This window comes from Cannabis sativa, chromosome 3, assembly GCF_029168945.1.
Source record: "Cannabis sativa cultivar Pink pepper isolate KNU-18-1 chromosome 3, ASM2916894v1, whole genome shotgun sequence".
Lineage (NCBI taxonomy): Eukaryota > Viridiplantae > Streptophyta > Magnoliopsida > Rosales > Cannabaceae > Cannabis > Cannabis sativa.
The window spans coordinates 11,062,652-11,080,971 of NC_083603.1; the positions used below are offsets into that span (position 1 = coordinate 11,062,652).

General features: G+C 34.8%; 1 non-coding gene across 1 annotated transcript; it reads right to left on the bottom strand.

Annotated features, from left to right (window-relative positions):
* Positions 1-16,069: 16,069 nt before the first annotated feature.
* On the bottom strand, positions 16,070-17,102 carry LOC115716932 (uncharacterized). Its single transcript, XR_009686766.1, has 2 exons — positions 16,920-17,102; positions 16,070-16,821 (listed from the first exon to the last, which is right to left on the bottom strand). It is a non-coding gene; the product is annotated as an uncharacterized LOC115716932 (transcript).
* Between the last annotated feature and the right edge of the window lie 1,218 nt (positions 17,103-18,320).

The following is an 18,320-nucleotide window of genomic DNA, read 5'->3' on the forward strand; positions in this document are numbered from 1 at the left end:
AAGGCGGAAAAAGAACCGAATTACTGGACTGTTTGATAAAAATCTGATATGGAGGAGCTCTAAAGAAGACATAGAAAGCACCATTTGTGACCATTTCCAAGATCTTTTCTCAGCAACGGATGGTGGCCAAGCTACAACCGAAACCCTTCAGCGATTTGTACCATTACGCCTCAGCAGAATCCAAAATGACCGGCTGCTAACAGATTTTACAGCAGCTGATATTCAACTTGCCTTATCTCAAATTAACACTATGAAAGCCCCCGGAATAGATGGGATGCCTCGGCTCTTCTATGAGAATCATTGGGAAGTTATAGGAAGGGACATCACAAAAGTTTGCTTGGACATACTCAACAATAACAAGGACTGTAGACAGCTCAATAAGACTCTCCTTTGTCTCATCCCAAAAATCAAACAACCGAAACAAGTTGGGGACTACCGCCCTATAAGTCTTTGCAATGTGAGTTATAAGATTATAGCAAAATGTCTTGCCAATAGGATGAAGGATAGTCTTAAAGAAGTCATTTCGGAAAATCAAAGTGCATTTATTAGGGGTCGTCTCATCCAAGACAACGCCATTTTGGGATTCGAAAGCCTTCATTGCATGAAAAAAGGCCGATTTGGAAATGGAAGAAAGATGGCTCTCAAGCTAGATATGTCGAAAGCCTATGATAGAGTCGAGTGGAGGTTCCTTGAAACAATGATGATATGTTTGGGTTATGACAAGCGTTGGGTGGATAAGATTATGAATTGCATAAAATCAATTTCCTTCTCAATACTTCTTAATGGAGAAGTCAGTGGCCAAATTCATCCTAGCCGTGGTATTCGTCAGGGAGACCCCCTATCGCCATACATGTTCTTACTTTGTTCAGAAGGGCTGTCTTGCCTCATCCAGGAAGCCGAGAGAGCCAATAGACTTCATGGGCTCAGGTTTGGCCGAGACAACATCAAACTTTTGCACCTTTTCTTTGCGGATGACAGCTTCATATTTCTAGATGCAACTCCTTCAGATTGTCAAAGCTTGAAATCAATATTGGATGAATACTCTTTGCTCTCGGGTCAAAGAATAAATTTTGACAAGTCTGAATTGTGTGTAGGTAAACAGATAAATCAAGGAGATGGCATATTTCTTGCTGCAATGTTGGGAGTGAAGCTGGTGGACTGCCATACAAAATACCTGGGGATACCGGCCTCAGTTGGGAAGAAAAAGAAAGAAGTTTTTGAAGACATTCGTACCAAAATAAGAACAAAACTTCAAGGGTGGAAAGCTAGTTTATTTTCTCAAGCCGGGCGGGAAATCTTGTTAAAAGCCATCATTCAAGCCATCCCAACATACATCATGAGTTGTTTCCGCCTTCCCAAGGAACTAATCAAGGATATCCATGCAATGATGGCTCGATTTTGGTGGGGGTCTTCGGATACTAAACAAAAAACCCATTGGGGGAATTGGAAAAAGCTTTGCAAGCCAAAGGAAAAGGGGGGAATGGGTTTTAAAAATCTAGAGCTGTTCAACCAATCTCTTCTAGCCAAACAAGGGTGGAAGATCATCAATAACCCTCACTCAATGCTTGCTAGAGTGCTAAAAGCGTGCTACTATACTAATTCAAACTTTTTGAAAGGTAAAGTTGGTGGTTTCGGGTCTTATATGTGGAGAAGTATCCTATGGGGAAGGAAAATTATTGATAAAGGTATTCGTTGGAGGGTCATGGCCGGAAGAGACGTTCGCATAAATGAGGATAAGTGGCTCCCTCGCCCTTCCACCTTCTCTCTTCGTACTCCTGCTCATGTTCCCCAAGGGACCACGATCAACACCATCAAAGACGAAGACGGACATTGGAACACCCAAAAAATAAAAGAGTGCTTTCATCCGGATGATGTTCCAATGATATTAGGAATAACCCCTTGTTCGACAACCCAAAGTGATGATTTGATTTGGCACTACACCCCGGATGGCTGCTATACCGTGAGTAGTGGGTATAAGGTGGGCACCAACAATGAACTAATAGCGGGTACGTCGAATGACAATGAAGCTAAGAAATGGTGGCGTGGTATATGGAAGTTTGAGGCTCCCCCGAAGGTGAGAAATTTCATTTGGAGAGTTTGCAATGGATGGATCCCGGTTAACATGACTTTGAGGGCCCGGGGAATGGAAGTTAATCCCCTCTGCTGCTGGTGTAATAAGGAAGAAGAGACCATAGAACACAGTCTTTGGTATTGCACCTCTGCTAAACACATTTGGCGGAATTTCACGATGTGGCCAATCATAAAACACAGCCGAAACAAAGCTTTAGACATGCTAATTCACATTCAGCAACAGGTATCTAAGGATGACTTTCTTTTTTTCCTCATTACGTCTTGGCTTATTTGGAATAGAAGGAATAAGAAAAGGCTCAATTTACATCTCCCCACAACTGAGAAGTGGATCGGATGGGCCCAATTGGAAGCCAATTTCATGCTGTCTAACAATCACACAACGGACACCACCAATACAGCCAGTCATTCTTCTCCTCTCGGCTGGGAAGCGCCTCCTAAGGACTACTATTGTATCAATAGTGATGCAAGTCTTCAGCATTCGGAGCTGAGAATCGGGTTAGGTGCTTTGATAAGGAACTTTGAAGGGGCTGTTATTGCAGCAGAAATTCATCATCAGATTGGCGATTTCTCAGTTGAAGCAGCTGAAACTTTGGCTGTCCGAATGGGTATTCATCTGGCGGTCAAAACAGGGGCTGTGCCGTTCATAATCAACACCGATTGTCTTCGAGTGGCGGAGGTTCTGAATGGTAACAAGAAATTCAAAACAGATTGGAGCGCTCTTCTAGAGGAAATCAAGGACTCCCCTATTTTCTCCCATTGCAAATCTGTGACCCATATAGGGAGGCAAAACAATAAGGCTGCCCATTCTTTAGCCAAATTGGCTCTTTCTTCACATTGTAACAAGTTTTGGTTGGGAGATTTTCCCTCTTGTGTGTCTGCCTTTTTAAAGGCGGACTTGCCTAAACTCTTGTAGTTTTTTCGTTTAATGAATATCCTTTTGTCAAAAAAAAAAAAAAAGTTGGTGCTAAAGTAGAGAGATAATGTAATACAGGGTCTCAAGATGTGGTTAAAATGGGTGCTAGATGGCGTGTGAGTTCTGGTTCTTCGATCTCTGTTCTTAACCAGTCGTGGCTCCCTTCCATGGATAATCCCTATGTGGTGTCTTCTCATGAGGCTCTTAAGGATTGTCATGTCTCTCTAATCTTCTTCAGACTAATCGAATGTGTTGGGATGAGGAGCTGTTAGAAGATTTATTTGAGCCCCGAGATGTGGATCTCATTTGTAAAATACTGCTGCCTGCATTGCTGAAATTGGATACGTGGTATTGGACTTTTGAAACTTTTGGTGAATATTCAGTAAGGAGTGCCTATCGTACTTTACAAGTGCGTCATGGAAGATGGAATATGCAGGATAATTCTAGTTTTTGGAGAAAATTTTAGTATTTGAATCTTCCTCCAAAAGTTAAGAATTTGCTTTGGAGGGCTCTCACCAACTGTCTTCCAACTCTAGTCTCTCTTCAGACTAAGTAGGTTCATGTTTACAGTATTTGTTCTTTGTGCAATTTTGAACCCAAAACCACCTTTCATATCATGGCTGGTTGCTCTTTTACGAAATCATGTTTGGAGCGGGGTTTGGGTCTGCATAACAATAATGGGAGTGAGGATTTTGGTGCCTGGTTTGAGGATTTCTGTAACAATCATCTGGCCGAGAAGATTGATAAGTTGGCAATGATTCTTTGGGGTGTTTGGGGGGCCCGTAATGATTTAATTTAGAATAATAAGGCTATTTGTGTGGAAAAAGTTGTGTCATATGCAATTACGTACCTTGAACTTTGGAAGTTTGCTCAAATTAAAAATGGAGGAGTTTCATCTTCTTCTAAATCGTCTTTGAGAGAGTTGAAGGTTAATTGTGATGCTGCTCTTTTTTCAAGTGAGAGGAGTCATGGATTGGGATGGATTGCTAGAGATCATGCTGGCTTGTGCTTTGCTGCTGCTGCCGTCAAGCTTCGGGGAGAAGTCGACCCTGTTGTTGCTGAGGCTTTGTCAATGAAGGGGGCTTTGAGTTGGGTTAAATTAAATTGGGAAGGAGGAGGTGTTGTTGAAGAATTTCGTCCTACAGCGGTGGTTATGGAATCGGACTGTCTCTTGTTGGTTAATGTTATCAATAGCAAGAGCCAAGTTCTTTCTCCTCTTGGTCTTATTATTTCGGATTGTATAATCTTTTACGGTCCTTTACTATTTTTCATGTTTCAGTTCAGTTTGTTAAACAATCTGGGAACCAAGTGGCTAATTGGTTAGCTCGTTCTTCTGGTTCATGTCCTGATCGTATTTCCAGTAGGGGGTCTGTCCCTTCTGGTTTGGAAGCTATTTTGTTAGCTGATTTGCTTTAATGAAAGTTGCAATATTTGTTTCAAAAAAAAAAAAAAAATTAAGAAATGCTTAAATGATTAGTGGTACCTAGCACAATCATGAATTGTTATATTGTTATTGAACAACTAAGGTTTTTTTATTTGTTTCAAAAATATTTTCTAATCATTCTTATGTTGCCATTCTACACTTTGATAATGCTCGGCACAAAGCTCAATTAAATTACATCCACCCACTACAACATTATTGATCAATAGCGGCAGAGGGATCCACGGCTAATAACCTTTAAATCTATCGCTATTAGCTATTAGCGGTGAGAATCCGCCGTTAATAGTCCACTACTAATAATTAGACACTAATAATAGTTATTAGCAGCAATTTTTGAGTCTGCCGCTAATAACTATTAATAGCGGCGGGTGCCCACCACTAGTGCCCATCGATAATAGGATTTTAATAATAAAAAATTAAATTAAATTAATAAATTATATAAATATATAAATAATAAATTAACTAAAAATTAAATATAATGTAACCAACTCTAAGTATTATAATTTAACAATAACAATATTCATTAATATTATTAAAATATTTCAAATTAAACTAAATAAATAAAATTTACATAATATTTATAGTGTCTGAATTATTAACAAACTTAAACTAATTATTTCATAAAATCATCATTAAGATCTTAGATGAAAAAGTATTGATTCACATTATTATTATTTGGAGGTCCTGACGACTGTGTCGGAGAAAAAAATATGGTTAATTAGACGATAAACCAAGTATAAGTTCTCCTAATTGAGCTTGGTTAAGTATCGGGATAGGAAAAAACTGTTGCTCATGCAAAGAACTCCTAAATATCTCAAAATCAACAAAATTTGAGCTGATCAGTGGAGGAGATTGCGAAGGGGTTCCATATAAGAACTGATTTCCCTACTACGGACCAGATTGGTGTTGCTGCTGCGAAGAAGGCTGGTGTTGATGTTGTGGAGGAGCGACATAATTCTGAGAAGATGAACCACCAAGAGATTGCGATTTGACCGTACATTTGAATAAAGTTTTCAAACCATGGGTTATATAAATTATCAGGTTATTCAAGGATCAGACTACTCCCTTATGTCTCACGTATAGTTGTAAATATATATGCCACAATCTTAAACATTTCATTAGGAGGTGGAGGAGGCGCAGTTGACTGACTTTGATTGTATGATTTTTTTCCTTTGCCTTTGATCCTATAACCCACGTCTCTTTGATAGTCAAATCTTTCGCCCAAAACTTTTTCAAGTACGTCGAATTGATAACTACTATCAAATTCAGTACCAGCTGTCGCTCTGGGATTTTCTTTCAAGTTGTTTCTTGCGCAGTTCATCCTATTTAAATAAACATTACTATAACATATAATTAATATAATATTTAAAATTTAACAATACAATATTTTATGTACTTAAAAAATCTTCTGCAGTGACTTCGTCGACAAAACCACCAGACTGTTATTTCGTATGAGCCACTCTCCATGCATCGACCACATGCTCTTCAGGTGGATTACCCTATACAAAAATAAATAAATAAAAGAGTTTATAATGTATTTTAAGATAAATTATATTTTAAAAATAAAGGATAAATATGATTACTTACAAAGTTGTGACGTATAGAAACCAACGATCTTGTGCCTTGCGTCGTTCGATATTTTATCAGCTGCCTATTTGCCCGTTTTTTTAGCGGTTCAAAAAAATTTCGCTGATGAAGAGTTCATAAATAGGCTTCCAACTCTCCTTATTCAAGTGGTCAAGGGACAAGTCAAGGACTTTCTTCCATTCTTCCAGTTTAGTGTAATATTGCTTAAACCACTTACGTCTGATGGTCTTTTGCTCACTATATCTCTCTGCCATCTCCGTATATAGAGTCCCTATTAGTAGGTCTCGATGAAAATTTCTGTCTATATTAAAATAAAACCGCATGATAAAGCAAATAAGGATTTATATTAATTCTTAAACGACCTTATAAAATAATTAAAACCATAGATAATTAAAAATAACTCACCCTTATTTGATTAATCACTTGGTCTTTAAATTGTTGGGGTACTTTAAAAAAAAAATTGTAATGATGACTTAGACACAAATTGGTTACTTGTTGGCCCATAAATCAAACATAAGCACTGGCTTCAGTCCCAACTACTTTGCATGTACTGAGGTCCACCAAAACCTCTAATAGTTTACCAGTTTCCCTCCTTTGTTTTTCAAGTTCACTATTTGAAGCAAGGCCACGATCCTTTCTGACCGTTGGTTGGGCTTTATTTGTTCGAGGAAAAAATCATTCTATTAGTACATTAGAAAATAATAATGTATTTATAGTAAGAATAATGTTAGAGATGAAAAATATGAAACCTGATTAGTAGGACGACGATACTCTAAAAGGATCAGGGGGGTCCATACCACCACCTTCCCTACTGTGGTGCGTCACTATATCAGTTGACATTGTACTTACTTTGGAGAGGAACATTATAAAAATGTGATTTTTTTTTACAAAATTTAAAAATCCACGAAGTGCAAAGTAAATAAATAAAAGTCGACACAAACATAAATACAATTTAAAAACATAATATTATTCAATCATTAGATTTTTATTACAAACAAAAGTAAAATTAAAGTTGCAAAGAGGAATCACTATCATTTCCATCATTCACCAAGTTTTCATTTTCATCCTGAACAAGTTGAACTAGTAAATCATCGATTTCTTGAGCAATATAATCTTTATCAAATTCATTGTTTTCCCTCTCAACATCCATTGGTTGGTTGTTATGTTCAACAATTACATCCGGTTCATCTGATTGCAAAATCAACTCCCCAAGATCAAACATCAACACAAAATTTGATGAGTTCAAATCATGTACAACATCAACATTTGTCTCATCTTCATTATCATCATTGTCCTAAATTTTTTCGATGGTTATCATCTTCAACAACATTCCAATCACGACCTCTAAGTGGATCTTGGAGATATAAAGCTTTTTTTAGCTTGGTTAGGAAGTATGTACGACTCATCGTGATACCAAAATCCCTGTATATTTATACTATTTATATTATTTTTAGTGATTGTTTTCTTTCTTATTGGAATACTGTTATACCACTTGCATGCAAATAATGTCACTATATATGCACCAATATAAGATATGGTTATTACATTTTCAAGTGTGCCGTAATAATTAAACCCTTCAGTTCCAGCAACACTAACTCCTCTATTTTGTGTGTTTCACTTTTCATCTTTTTTTGTCACAATAAATCGAACACCATTCACTATACAACCTTCGTAGAAGGTTGCTAAATAATTTGAGCTGGATGCTAAAGCGATCAATTCATCACCATTTTGTAAGGAGTCAAGCTTGTGCAACTCATATATCTTAATACATAAAATGTATTAATATGACATGATTATATATTGTTGAAACAAAAGTTTAAAATACTCTCATTGTACTTTCTTATGAAACCATGAACAAAATTTTTTTCTATGCAAAATATTGTGGTTACCATTAGAATATTCTTGCCAGGTCTTCTCCAAATATTTACTGTTAGATGTGATAATGTGAAGGTACGATAGAGAAAGAGAGAAAAGAAAAACTTAATCTGTAAGACAGTTTATCATTGAGAGGTAACAAACTTACTCTAAATAAGCTTGTATTTTTGGAGAATTTTGAAGTATGTACCACTCGGCTTTTTCATAAATGTTATGATCAAAAGAGTTTATAATTCCTTTGGTCAAGGGAAAACATTGAGAATTAAAAAAAAGTAAGAGTGCGAGAGACACTAGGTGCATCTTCATTTTGATCTAGATGATTAAATCTTGTTTCGCACCTTTTAAAGTACATTGAACAAAAGGTTACTTCCTCATCTGCGACATAACCTTCGGCGATGGACCCTTTAGGACGTGCCTTGTTTCCCACATAATTATTTAACCTTTTCAGGTACCTCTCAAAAGGTTCATCCACCTCATAAATACCAAGCCACCTGGCATAGTTTCTTCAGGCAAATGTAAAACCAAATGTATCATTATATAAAAAAAGGTAGGAGGAAAAATCAATTCCATCTTGCGCAATATCAAAATTAGATCCTTTTGAGCATATTTCATATCTTTTACATTTAAAGTTTCCGAACATAATTATCTGAAGAAACTACATAGTTGAGTAATAGTAGTTGCGGTATTATTTGGTAGAAATTTACAAACACTGACAGAAAGAACTCATCGCATGATGACACGACAATCATGAGACTTTAACGTAAGCATATTTGACTCATTTGCAAAAACTTTTCTGTTTAAATTTGAACAAAAGCCATCGAGAAACTTGATTATTTTAATAAATTGACAAAATTGTTGTCTTTTTTCACGATTCAAAACATAAAGAGCATGCAGTTTCAACAACCTTCCGTTCCCATCTTCATAAATCCACAACGATTGCCTGACACCCATCTTTTTTAAATCATGTCTTGCATTGGTGCTTAGATTTATTATTATATAATATGGTGTCAAGAAGATTGACACACACATTCTTCTCAACATGCATGACATCTATGTTGTGCTTTTAAAGTGTTTGTGCTCCAATACTCCAGATTGTAGAAAATACTTTTTTTTTCCTCCAATTACCATCTTCCGCAACTTTTCTACATTTCATGCCCCCAAAATCTTGATGATATCCTAGAATTTGTGGTTCGAGAGCATTGACTTGTTCTTATATCTACTCACAATTAAATCATCTTAGAGGAGGTCTTCTTTCAACATTTTCATCAAATCGAGTGTCCCTTCATATTTCATGATTACTTGGCAAGAACCTTCTATGACCAACATAAGAGGTCTTCCTGATTCCTTGAATGGAAGTTGTGTCTTCATTACAAGTGGGAAAAGCTTTATAACCTTGACCACTATATCCAGAAAAGCTACTATTAAGCTAGAAAATCATTCATTGTCTACAAAAGCACTGCACACATTGTAAGTATCATGTTGGTTGAACTATCTCTGGTGGGTACTCTATTATTCAACAACTCCTTTAACTTGTCCACCAATGGTCTTAAACATATATCCATGTCTTTACCTGAAGATTTTGAACTAGGAATAAGGACAGTTAGCATAAAATAAATGTCTTTCATACATTACCAAGGTGGGAGGTTATAATTAGCCAACACCACCGGCCACATACTATATGCAAGACTCATGTTGCCAAATGCATTAAATTCATCAGCAGCTAACCCTAATTGAACATTTCTTGGATCACTTGCAAACTCAGGATGCTTTGCATCGAAGTCTTTCCAAGCAACACCATTAACCGGGTGTCGCATCATCCCATCATCTTTTGATTTACCAGTATGATGCCATATCATGCTCTTCGCTATAATTGTCAATTTATATAATCTTTTGAGTCGAGGTGTCAACGGAAAGGTTTGCATCACTTTGCAAGGAACTTTTTTCCTTGTGCTGTTCTCAGAAGTAACCCAGCGACTACTTCTACAAGCTGGACAAGACTCCTTAGATGCATTATCATTGAAAATTAAGCAATAGTTGTATTGACAGACATGGACAGACTCGTAAGCCAACTCTAATTTGTTGAATATCTTCCTTGGCTCGTAGTACATTGATGGAATTGCATTTTTCTTCAGAATTGCAAACTTTAACAACTTCAGCAATTCCTCAAATATGACGTTAGATGCAATAGCTTTGCTAAAAAGTTGAGAGACGAAATCCAATCACAATTAGGACACAACTCAGCTTCAATTTCTTTAAATAAGTCATCAAAATATTAGTTTTTGGTTGGTCCCTCTTGTACATCCTCTATTGTCGGAGGAAGGAAGTCTTGCAGAATAGGGATTAATTTATCCTCTTCATCATCAACAGGATCATCTGGTTCCCTGTTCTCATATCCTTTCACAAAAGCTCGATCAAATACGTGTGCTCTCACATTACCTAATTTCTTAAACCTATTATTTATACATCTCACACAAGGGCATCTAATTCTTTTATCAAAATCCTTTTATTCTGACGCCATCGCTAAAAAAGCTTGTAAACCATTTCAAAATTCAGGACAACGATGATTTTTAATTTTGGTCCAAGACAATTCCAAAAACCTCAAGTCTCCTTTCCTGTTTAGTTAGTTTGCATGTACAAAATGAGTAATTGCACAACGTCAACAAATTGACATGTTAAATAGAACCATAACCAAAATGATTTTAAGAACCAACAACTTACCATCTCTGGCATTATTTGAAATTTTGAAATGACAGTGCTCATAAAATTATTTACTAAGCAAAATAACAGTATCAAAGGGCACCAAAATCAGGGAAAGATTTTTCCACTTTGAACTTCTAAGTGTACATGCCATATATAAATTGGTGACTCTTGAGTCTTGTCCACCAAATTTTCAAGTGATAGTAGAATCAAACACTACAACAAAACAGACTTTTTATCCCACTTTTTACATTTGATAAAATAAAATGTGGGATGAAAACTTTTGATCCCACTTTTATATTTGGAACCTTAAATAAATGTTAGGAACAAGGGCCTTGTTTGGCAATCGGACAAAAAAGGGTGTTGGAAAGGAGATTTTTATGCATTTGCCAAACGCAACCTTAGCACTTTCAGTGAGATTTTTTTTTATAGCTACACATATATAAGGCACATTTAGGTTTAGGGTTTTATTTTATATGTTCTCTTGTGCCTCTCTCTCTTTCTCCAGTTTGTAAGCCTCTCTCTCTCACTCCATGTTCTCTCTTTGTCGCTCTCTCTCTCTCTCTCTCTCTCTCTCTCTCTCTCTCTCTCTCTCTCTCCATGCTCTTTCTTCCTTTGTTCTCTCTCTCTCTCTCTCTCTCTCTCTCTCTCTCTTCCTTTGTTCTCTCGCTCTCTCTCTCTCCATGTTCTCTCTTCCGCCGCATGAAGGACTAGCTTGACCAGTCGCCTTTCTCCGGCCACAGACGACCCAACGGAGGGCAAATATGAGCCCCATACCCTCCAAAACCTCCAGGTATTATTTCATCTTGTTCTTATTGTTTTTTGTTGAAACTCTAATTCTCTGTCATCATTCTAGATCTCTCTCCTTTCTTTTCTCAGGTTGACAAAGCTGATCTGTGGCCATTTGTCGGTCATGGTGCTTCTAGGTTCTTGGCGTTTTGTGGTGCACGAAGCTTCGTTATTGGTGGTCCTTGACGGGGTTTTATTTTTATGCTGTGAACCCTTGATGATGTATTAATTCGTGTATTTTGATATAAATTTTTGGAATTTGATTGTAAAAGTTATTTCAAGGAACTAATATAATTTTTTTTGGGTTTATTTTTTTATTATATTTTTGACTTTTAATCCCGGTTATTTCATAAAAATCGAGACAAGAAGTCTCTTTGATAGCCATTTTCTAACAAATTCAAAGCAGAGAACCGTTAATCTTGATCTTCGAACCAAATTTTTTTTCACCAACATCGGAGGGCGTAGTCTCTGCCTTTGGGGTTGAAACAGAGTCTGCAAATTCTGATGTCGAGGAAGATCGGTCAATTGAGTGAAGCTAGCTCTCAGGCAAGGACGTGCATTGTGGAATGTTGTAGGAGAAGAAACAACAAAGACGGTGTAATCAAAGAACAACTGAGAGAAAGATGAGACTGAGATGAGAAATATGGGTTAGGAATTTGAAATTTTACTTTAAAACATTTAGTCATAAAGTAACAGTTGTGACTAAAAAGATATTGGAAAAATAGTAGTTGTGACTAAAAGATGATTATTAGTGACAATACAACAAATTAGAAACTAAATGATAATTACACTACTACAAAAAGGGGTTTTTGCGTCGGTCAACACGTGTGGTCAAACTTGTTGACCGACACAAAAGTCAACCCACACTTTTTGCTTCAGTTATCCTCCGACGCAAATAATTATTAATTAGCATCGGTTATATATCCGACACTAAAACAAAAATCGAAGAAAAATATGAAATATAAAAAATTTGTATACACTATTAGCGTCGGTCTACAGCCGACCCAAAAAGTCATTATATACACTATAAGCGTCAGTGCACAACTGAAGCAAAAAGGCATTAAAAAAATCAGCTATGGGCTTTAACCCATTTTAAAAAAAATCTAACCCTACAATATAAACACTTTTAACCCTAATTTTCTTCTCAGACGTCCCTCTCTCATCTATCTCTCTCTCTAACCTAATTTCCTCTCTTCACCCATCATCACCTTCATCTTCTTCCTTTCTTCTTAACCCAACCCAAAGCATGAACTATTGGGAATATTTTACCAGGATCTAGATTTACTAACAAGTATGTTGATTAACATCCTAAATATGAATATCTCTAAAATAATGAAAATAAACACATAAGGGTTTAATAAAACCTTACATTGATTGCAGTGGAATATAACGACTCCTTCCGTTCAAGATCTCTAGCTCTTGATTCCTTTCTGTAGCAAAGCATTATCAAGATCTGAACCTAGATCTCTTTCTCTCCTTCGGGTTTGGTTACCACCGTCTTATACTCACTATGATTGAGTTCTTGACTTGCAATGTGTGGGCATGACACTCTTTCACTCAAGGTTCGAATATGGTGAAGAACAATGAAGGAGGCTGAAATCACTAAGGAAGGAACTCTCTCATCTTGGTTGAAGGCAATAGTTAAATTGATAAGAGAATAAGATGAGAGTACCATATTCCTTTTATAGTGTTTCAACTAGGGCTTAGGGTTAAATTATATGGATTAAAAAAGAATAAAATATTGGGCAAAAATCTACTTATGGCCGTACAAAATAATGGACCAACTTCTAGTTAGATTTTTTCCACTTTATTTCAACCAATTATTCTTCTTTTCAATAATACCATATTGTCCAATTCAATCTTATAAATGCCAAAAATATTTATTTAATAATTATAATTAATTACTAAATAAAATTATCATTTATGTAATTTATTAATTAGACCATACAAAGTCTCTTAATTAACAAATTGACCCCAAAACCTCTTTTCTTCACAATTAAGCCCTTGCTTAGTGAGAATTCATAAATAAGACATAGTCTAATTTTAAAATTATAACTGATTAATTAAAATCAATTAACTGAGTCTACAATGAGTATTGTCTCAACTAGCAAGGGGACCATGAGCCTATATAACCGAGCTTTCAATAAGTAGATCTAGAATTCACCAAGTAAATTCTCAACTTATTAATTCCGCCTTGCGCCACTATAGATTTGGAACTGAATACACTCTCAATTATATAGAACGCTCTATATGTACCACGATATAAATACGTTATGATTATCCATTGTAACAATCTTAATAGTTAAAAATTCTCTATAGATGATTTACACTGAATAGGGACAAATTTATCGTTCTACCCTTCAATGTATTTTATCCTTAAAACACTTAGCAACCTATAAATGATACTTCAGTAAACTAATATAATTACTGAAATGAGGCCTCAATCATTTATCTCTATTCAGCCAAGCTCAAAGGAAATCATCGTTTCACTTCCAAATACTTATAGAAGCTATAGATTCTATATCTATGATCAGCGCTCCCACTCAATTGAACTACCATGTCCTTAATCTAACAAACAAATTGAAGAACATAAATAATACAACTAAGTTGAACCTAACCATATCACGATTAAGATCTATAGACCTAAGATCAACCATTGATATTGACTTAGAAAGATATAACGGTAAGTTTATGATATCTTATCCAAGATCAATATCGATCCCTTCCAAAGTATACTCCATACATCCGATACTAATAAACTTTGGCAATGCCTTGGAAAGGACATTACACTTATCCAAGGTGTAAGTATACCTTATCGTTGATTATTATGCCAGTCTAAATCCAGTGAACTGACAAATTATGGGAATTAAACTTTTGAACATATAATCATAATTACATTCCACTATGCTGACGATACTATAATCATGAACAAATATATACATATTTATATATGTTCTAGACTTAATAGAATTTATACATTAAACATAATCATGAAATAAATTATGTGAACCATGCAACATAAAAGCGATTTCAGATATTTATTAATTAGTTAATCTGATTATATTGAAATGGGTTTTATTTAGGGTACAAAACCCAACATGAACCTCTCAAACTTTAACTATCTCTTTCTCATTTTTTTTGCAGGTGGCGTTGGAGCTCATCATCGGCCATCATGGAGACCATCTTCGCCGCCCTCTTCCTCTCTCTCTCTCTCTCTCTCTCTCTCTCTCTCTCTCTCTCTCTCTCTCTCTCTCTCTCTCTCTCTCTCTCTCTCTCTCTCTCTCTCTCTCTCTCTCTCTCTCTCAAGAAAATGGAATTTTCAATGGTAAGATTCATTATTTTTTTCTCGTTCCCCGTCTCACGCGCCTAGCTCCATGGTTTCTCTCTTTCTCGCTAATGTTCTCTCTCTCTTTCTCTCTAATTTTTTTTACGGGTAGTGGTGGTGGTCCGGTTGGATGGTGGTGGTTCGATGTGCTTTTGGTGGTACGATGGGTTGCTGTGGTGGCGGTATTTGTTTTTGTTGTTGTTGGGTTGTTGTGGTGGTCCGAAGGGTTGTGGTAATCTGAAAGTTTATGCTTTATTTTTATTTTTTATTCTTTTGCTTCGGTTCATAACCGAAGCAAAAAAACTAATTTGCGTCAAGGCTTTACTATTTTCTTCGGTTATAAACTGAAGCAAAAATCTTTTAGTCTGTTACTAAGTGAAGCAAAAAATAAGACTATTTGCGTCTACAGTTATAGCGTCAGTTACACAAACTTACGAAAATTCTTTATATGTCCCTTAAAAACTGAAGCAAAAGGCCATTTTTATATTAGTGTTAGTCACACATTTTAGTCATAAAGATTTTTAATTATAACTGAATGTATTTTTAGTCACAACATTTAGTTGTAACCTTTTCCCAATTTAAAATTTTAAAAATTTAAAATTTGTCACAAATAATTAGTTATGATTAAAATATTATTTGTCATAAGTTGTGACCAAATAATACACTTAGTCACGAATTATTTTTACTGTGATTAAAAGTCAAATTTTTTGTAGTGTCGGTAGTATTTCTGGAGTAAGTCATAGATCACATCAATTTATAAGACTTGAACTAGTATATATCCTTATGATTTTATTATTTTATTATTTTTGATTTTAATACTCTATTTATTTGTGTTTTAATTTTTGATACTTGTGTTTGAATTGTTGATCTTGTTATTAAAAATTATTTATTGATTAAGTTTTTGTTAATTTGATTCTCCTATAATTTCCCACATATATATAAGCTTCAAGATTATGAAGATCTCTTCGGACCAATATATATATATATATACTAGCAAAAAATTACGTGCGAGGCACGTATACTAAATTTTATGCTAGGTTTTTTCTATGTTATTTGAAAGTGAGACTATTATTGAATACTAATGGCACGTTTACTAAAGCGTAATCGTTATCGGAATAAATTAATGGGAGAAATGAAAGGGAATAAAATGTTATGAAATCAAAATAATTATTTTAACATGTTGTTTACTAAACTGTCCGGAAACGGAATCGGAATCACTTTATTTTGTTTACATCAATAAGGAAAGGTAATCGGAATGCTTTAAGTTGACCATATTACCCTTAATATAATTTTTTTTTTATTTATTAAATAAATTAATTTATATAATAATAAATAAATTCATAAATGATTACATAAAAAAATTAACATAATACTGCTAAAAAAAGTATCCTCATATTATTCAATTAAACAATATCTGATCAAACCATAAATAAAATCTCCACATGAAAATATTCTAATGTGAAACATAAAGATAAACAAAATCCCAAATATCTAGCAATTATAAAATTATGCATCATTTTGCAACATATTCAGGATATATAGCAGTTTCATCTCATCTGATATTGCATAAAACACTCGCATCAATGGAGGTTCTTTAGCCAATATGTTGGTTGCTTGAATACACTGCATTGGAGTTAGGCCATTAATCTTGCTTATTTCTGTGAATAAATTGGTTTGCATCTCAGCTACATCCTTATCAGATATTGCATCAATTAATCCTTGAAACTTCGGGACAATATTAGATATAGAATCTGCTAAGGCACCAACATTTGTAGAAATTTCATCCATAACCTTAGTTTTTTTATTCTTACCACGTTGTTGGTTACTAGTAGTACTCTCAGTAGATCTACGACGCATATTAGTTGGTTGTTGAGTATGTGAGACACCATCAAATTCATCTATTTCTTCATCATCCTCACCGCCATCTATATTATCATCAACTCCAAATTCTACACCAGTTGCATCATTTTGGCGTATTTCTTCTTCATCATCATCAGCATTACCAGCATTTGTCCCAGTAGCTCGATCTCATCCATATATTTCTGCTAGCTTGTTGTAATAAGGAAATGGTTTCCCATATAATCCACTTGCATCTTTTCGTTTCTGTACATTCACAAAAACACATATAATAAGTCCATGTTGTTGTAAATATAAATATATATATATAAATACTTGTATTATAAAAATTACTTTATATTTACCTTCACATACTCATCAAATGCACTTTTCTCACACAATAATAAAGAATGTTCATTGTCCCAACTAAAACCACTTAAAGATAATAATTCTGCCAAGCAAGAATACTTCCCCTTCAAATTTTTAATACGAGATTCAATATGAGGTGAGGCCTTCAACTTCGAGCCTGGTAATTTTTCCTCTAACATAATATCCATTTGTTGCAAATATCCATTCTTAAATCCAGAATCAGCTCGCCATGTTGAATTTTGACTCAACTCTAGAAGACATTCAATCAATACACTGTTTTGTGTTGGTGTCCAATAATGTTTATTTTTACCTCTCCCTCTTTGATCTGCATTAGAGCTTGAACTCATCCTATATATTCATATAATTTTTTTTAATATTAATAAAAAAGTATAAATTTGAAACTTGAAAGAACACATAAATTAATACTTTGAAAATTAAACACAAAAAATTTGAACAAAAGTAAACATATATATCAAATAAATATAGACATCTGTTCTTATTACATCAAATCATAATTGAAAAATGCTCCAAAAAAAAAATACTAAAGTAGTAAAGGTTAACAACATATATAGTTTAATCATCTAGTTCCCTGCCATGTATTCCACATTTCTTCTGCCAAATTTTGTCTCCAAGTAGTCCATAAATCTGAAGACTCGATACTATTAATATAATTATTATCTGTTGTGGGGTGATTTCTTTGTACACTATTCATCTCATTTTCTACTGGATCTATGCTCATTTCTCTTCTAATAAAATTATGTAGCATGCAACAAACAGATATTATACGCCGTTGTGTATTCATGTCATAAACAGATGGACTTCTGAGAATAGCCCATCGCATTTTCAACAATCCAAAACAACGCTCAATAACATTCCTAGCACTTGAGTGCTTCATATTAAAGAACTCTTCTGCTGTGTTTGGAAGGTGTCCATCATTCCAATCATTAAGATGATATCGTGTTCCTCTAAAAGGTGCAAGAAAACCTTGACCATTGGTATATCCAGCATCAACTAAATAATAATAACCTATCAAACATAATAAATAAATGATGTTATAATTGAATGGAAAACTATATATATTGGTAGTCTAATCTCAAACACTGATAAGTTTTTTATAATTAACTTTACCATTAATTAGGGACTCTCAAACCATTTCTCCTAGCTAAAGCATCTCTTAATACACGCCCATCGTGTGCTGAACCTTCCCAGCCTGGTAGAACATATATAAATTGCATGTCTTGTGAACAAACTCCTAAAACGTTAGTTGCAATCTCTCCTTTTCTTGTTCTATACCTTGGTTTGTCAGCTTCAGGTACACGCACTATTATATATGTTCCATCTAATGCTCCCAGACAATTCTACACCAAATTAATTATACTTATTAAAATTATTTAAAG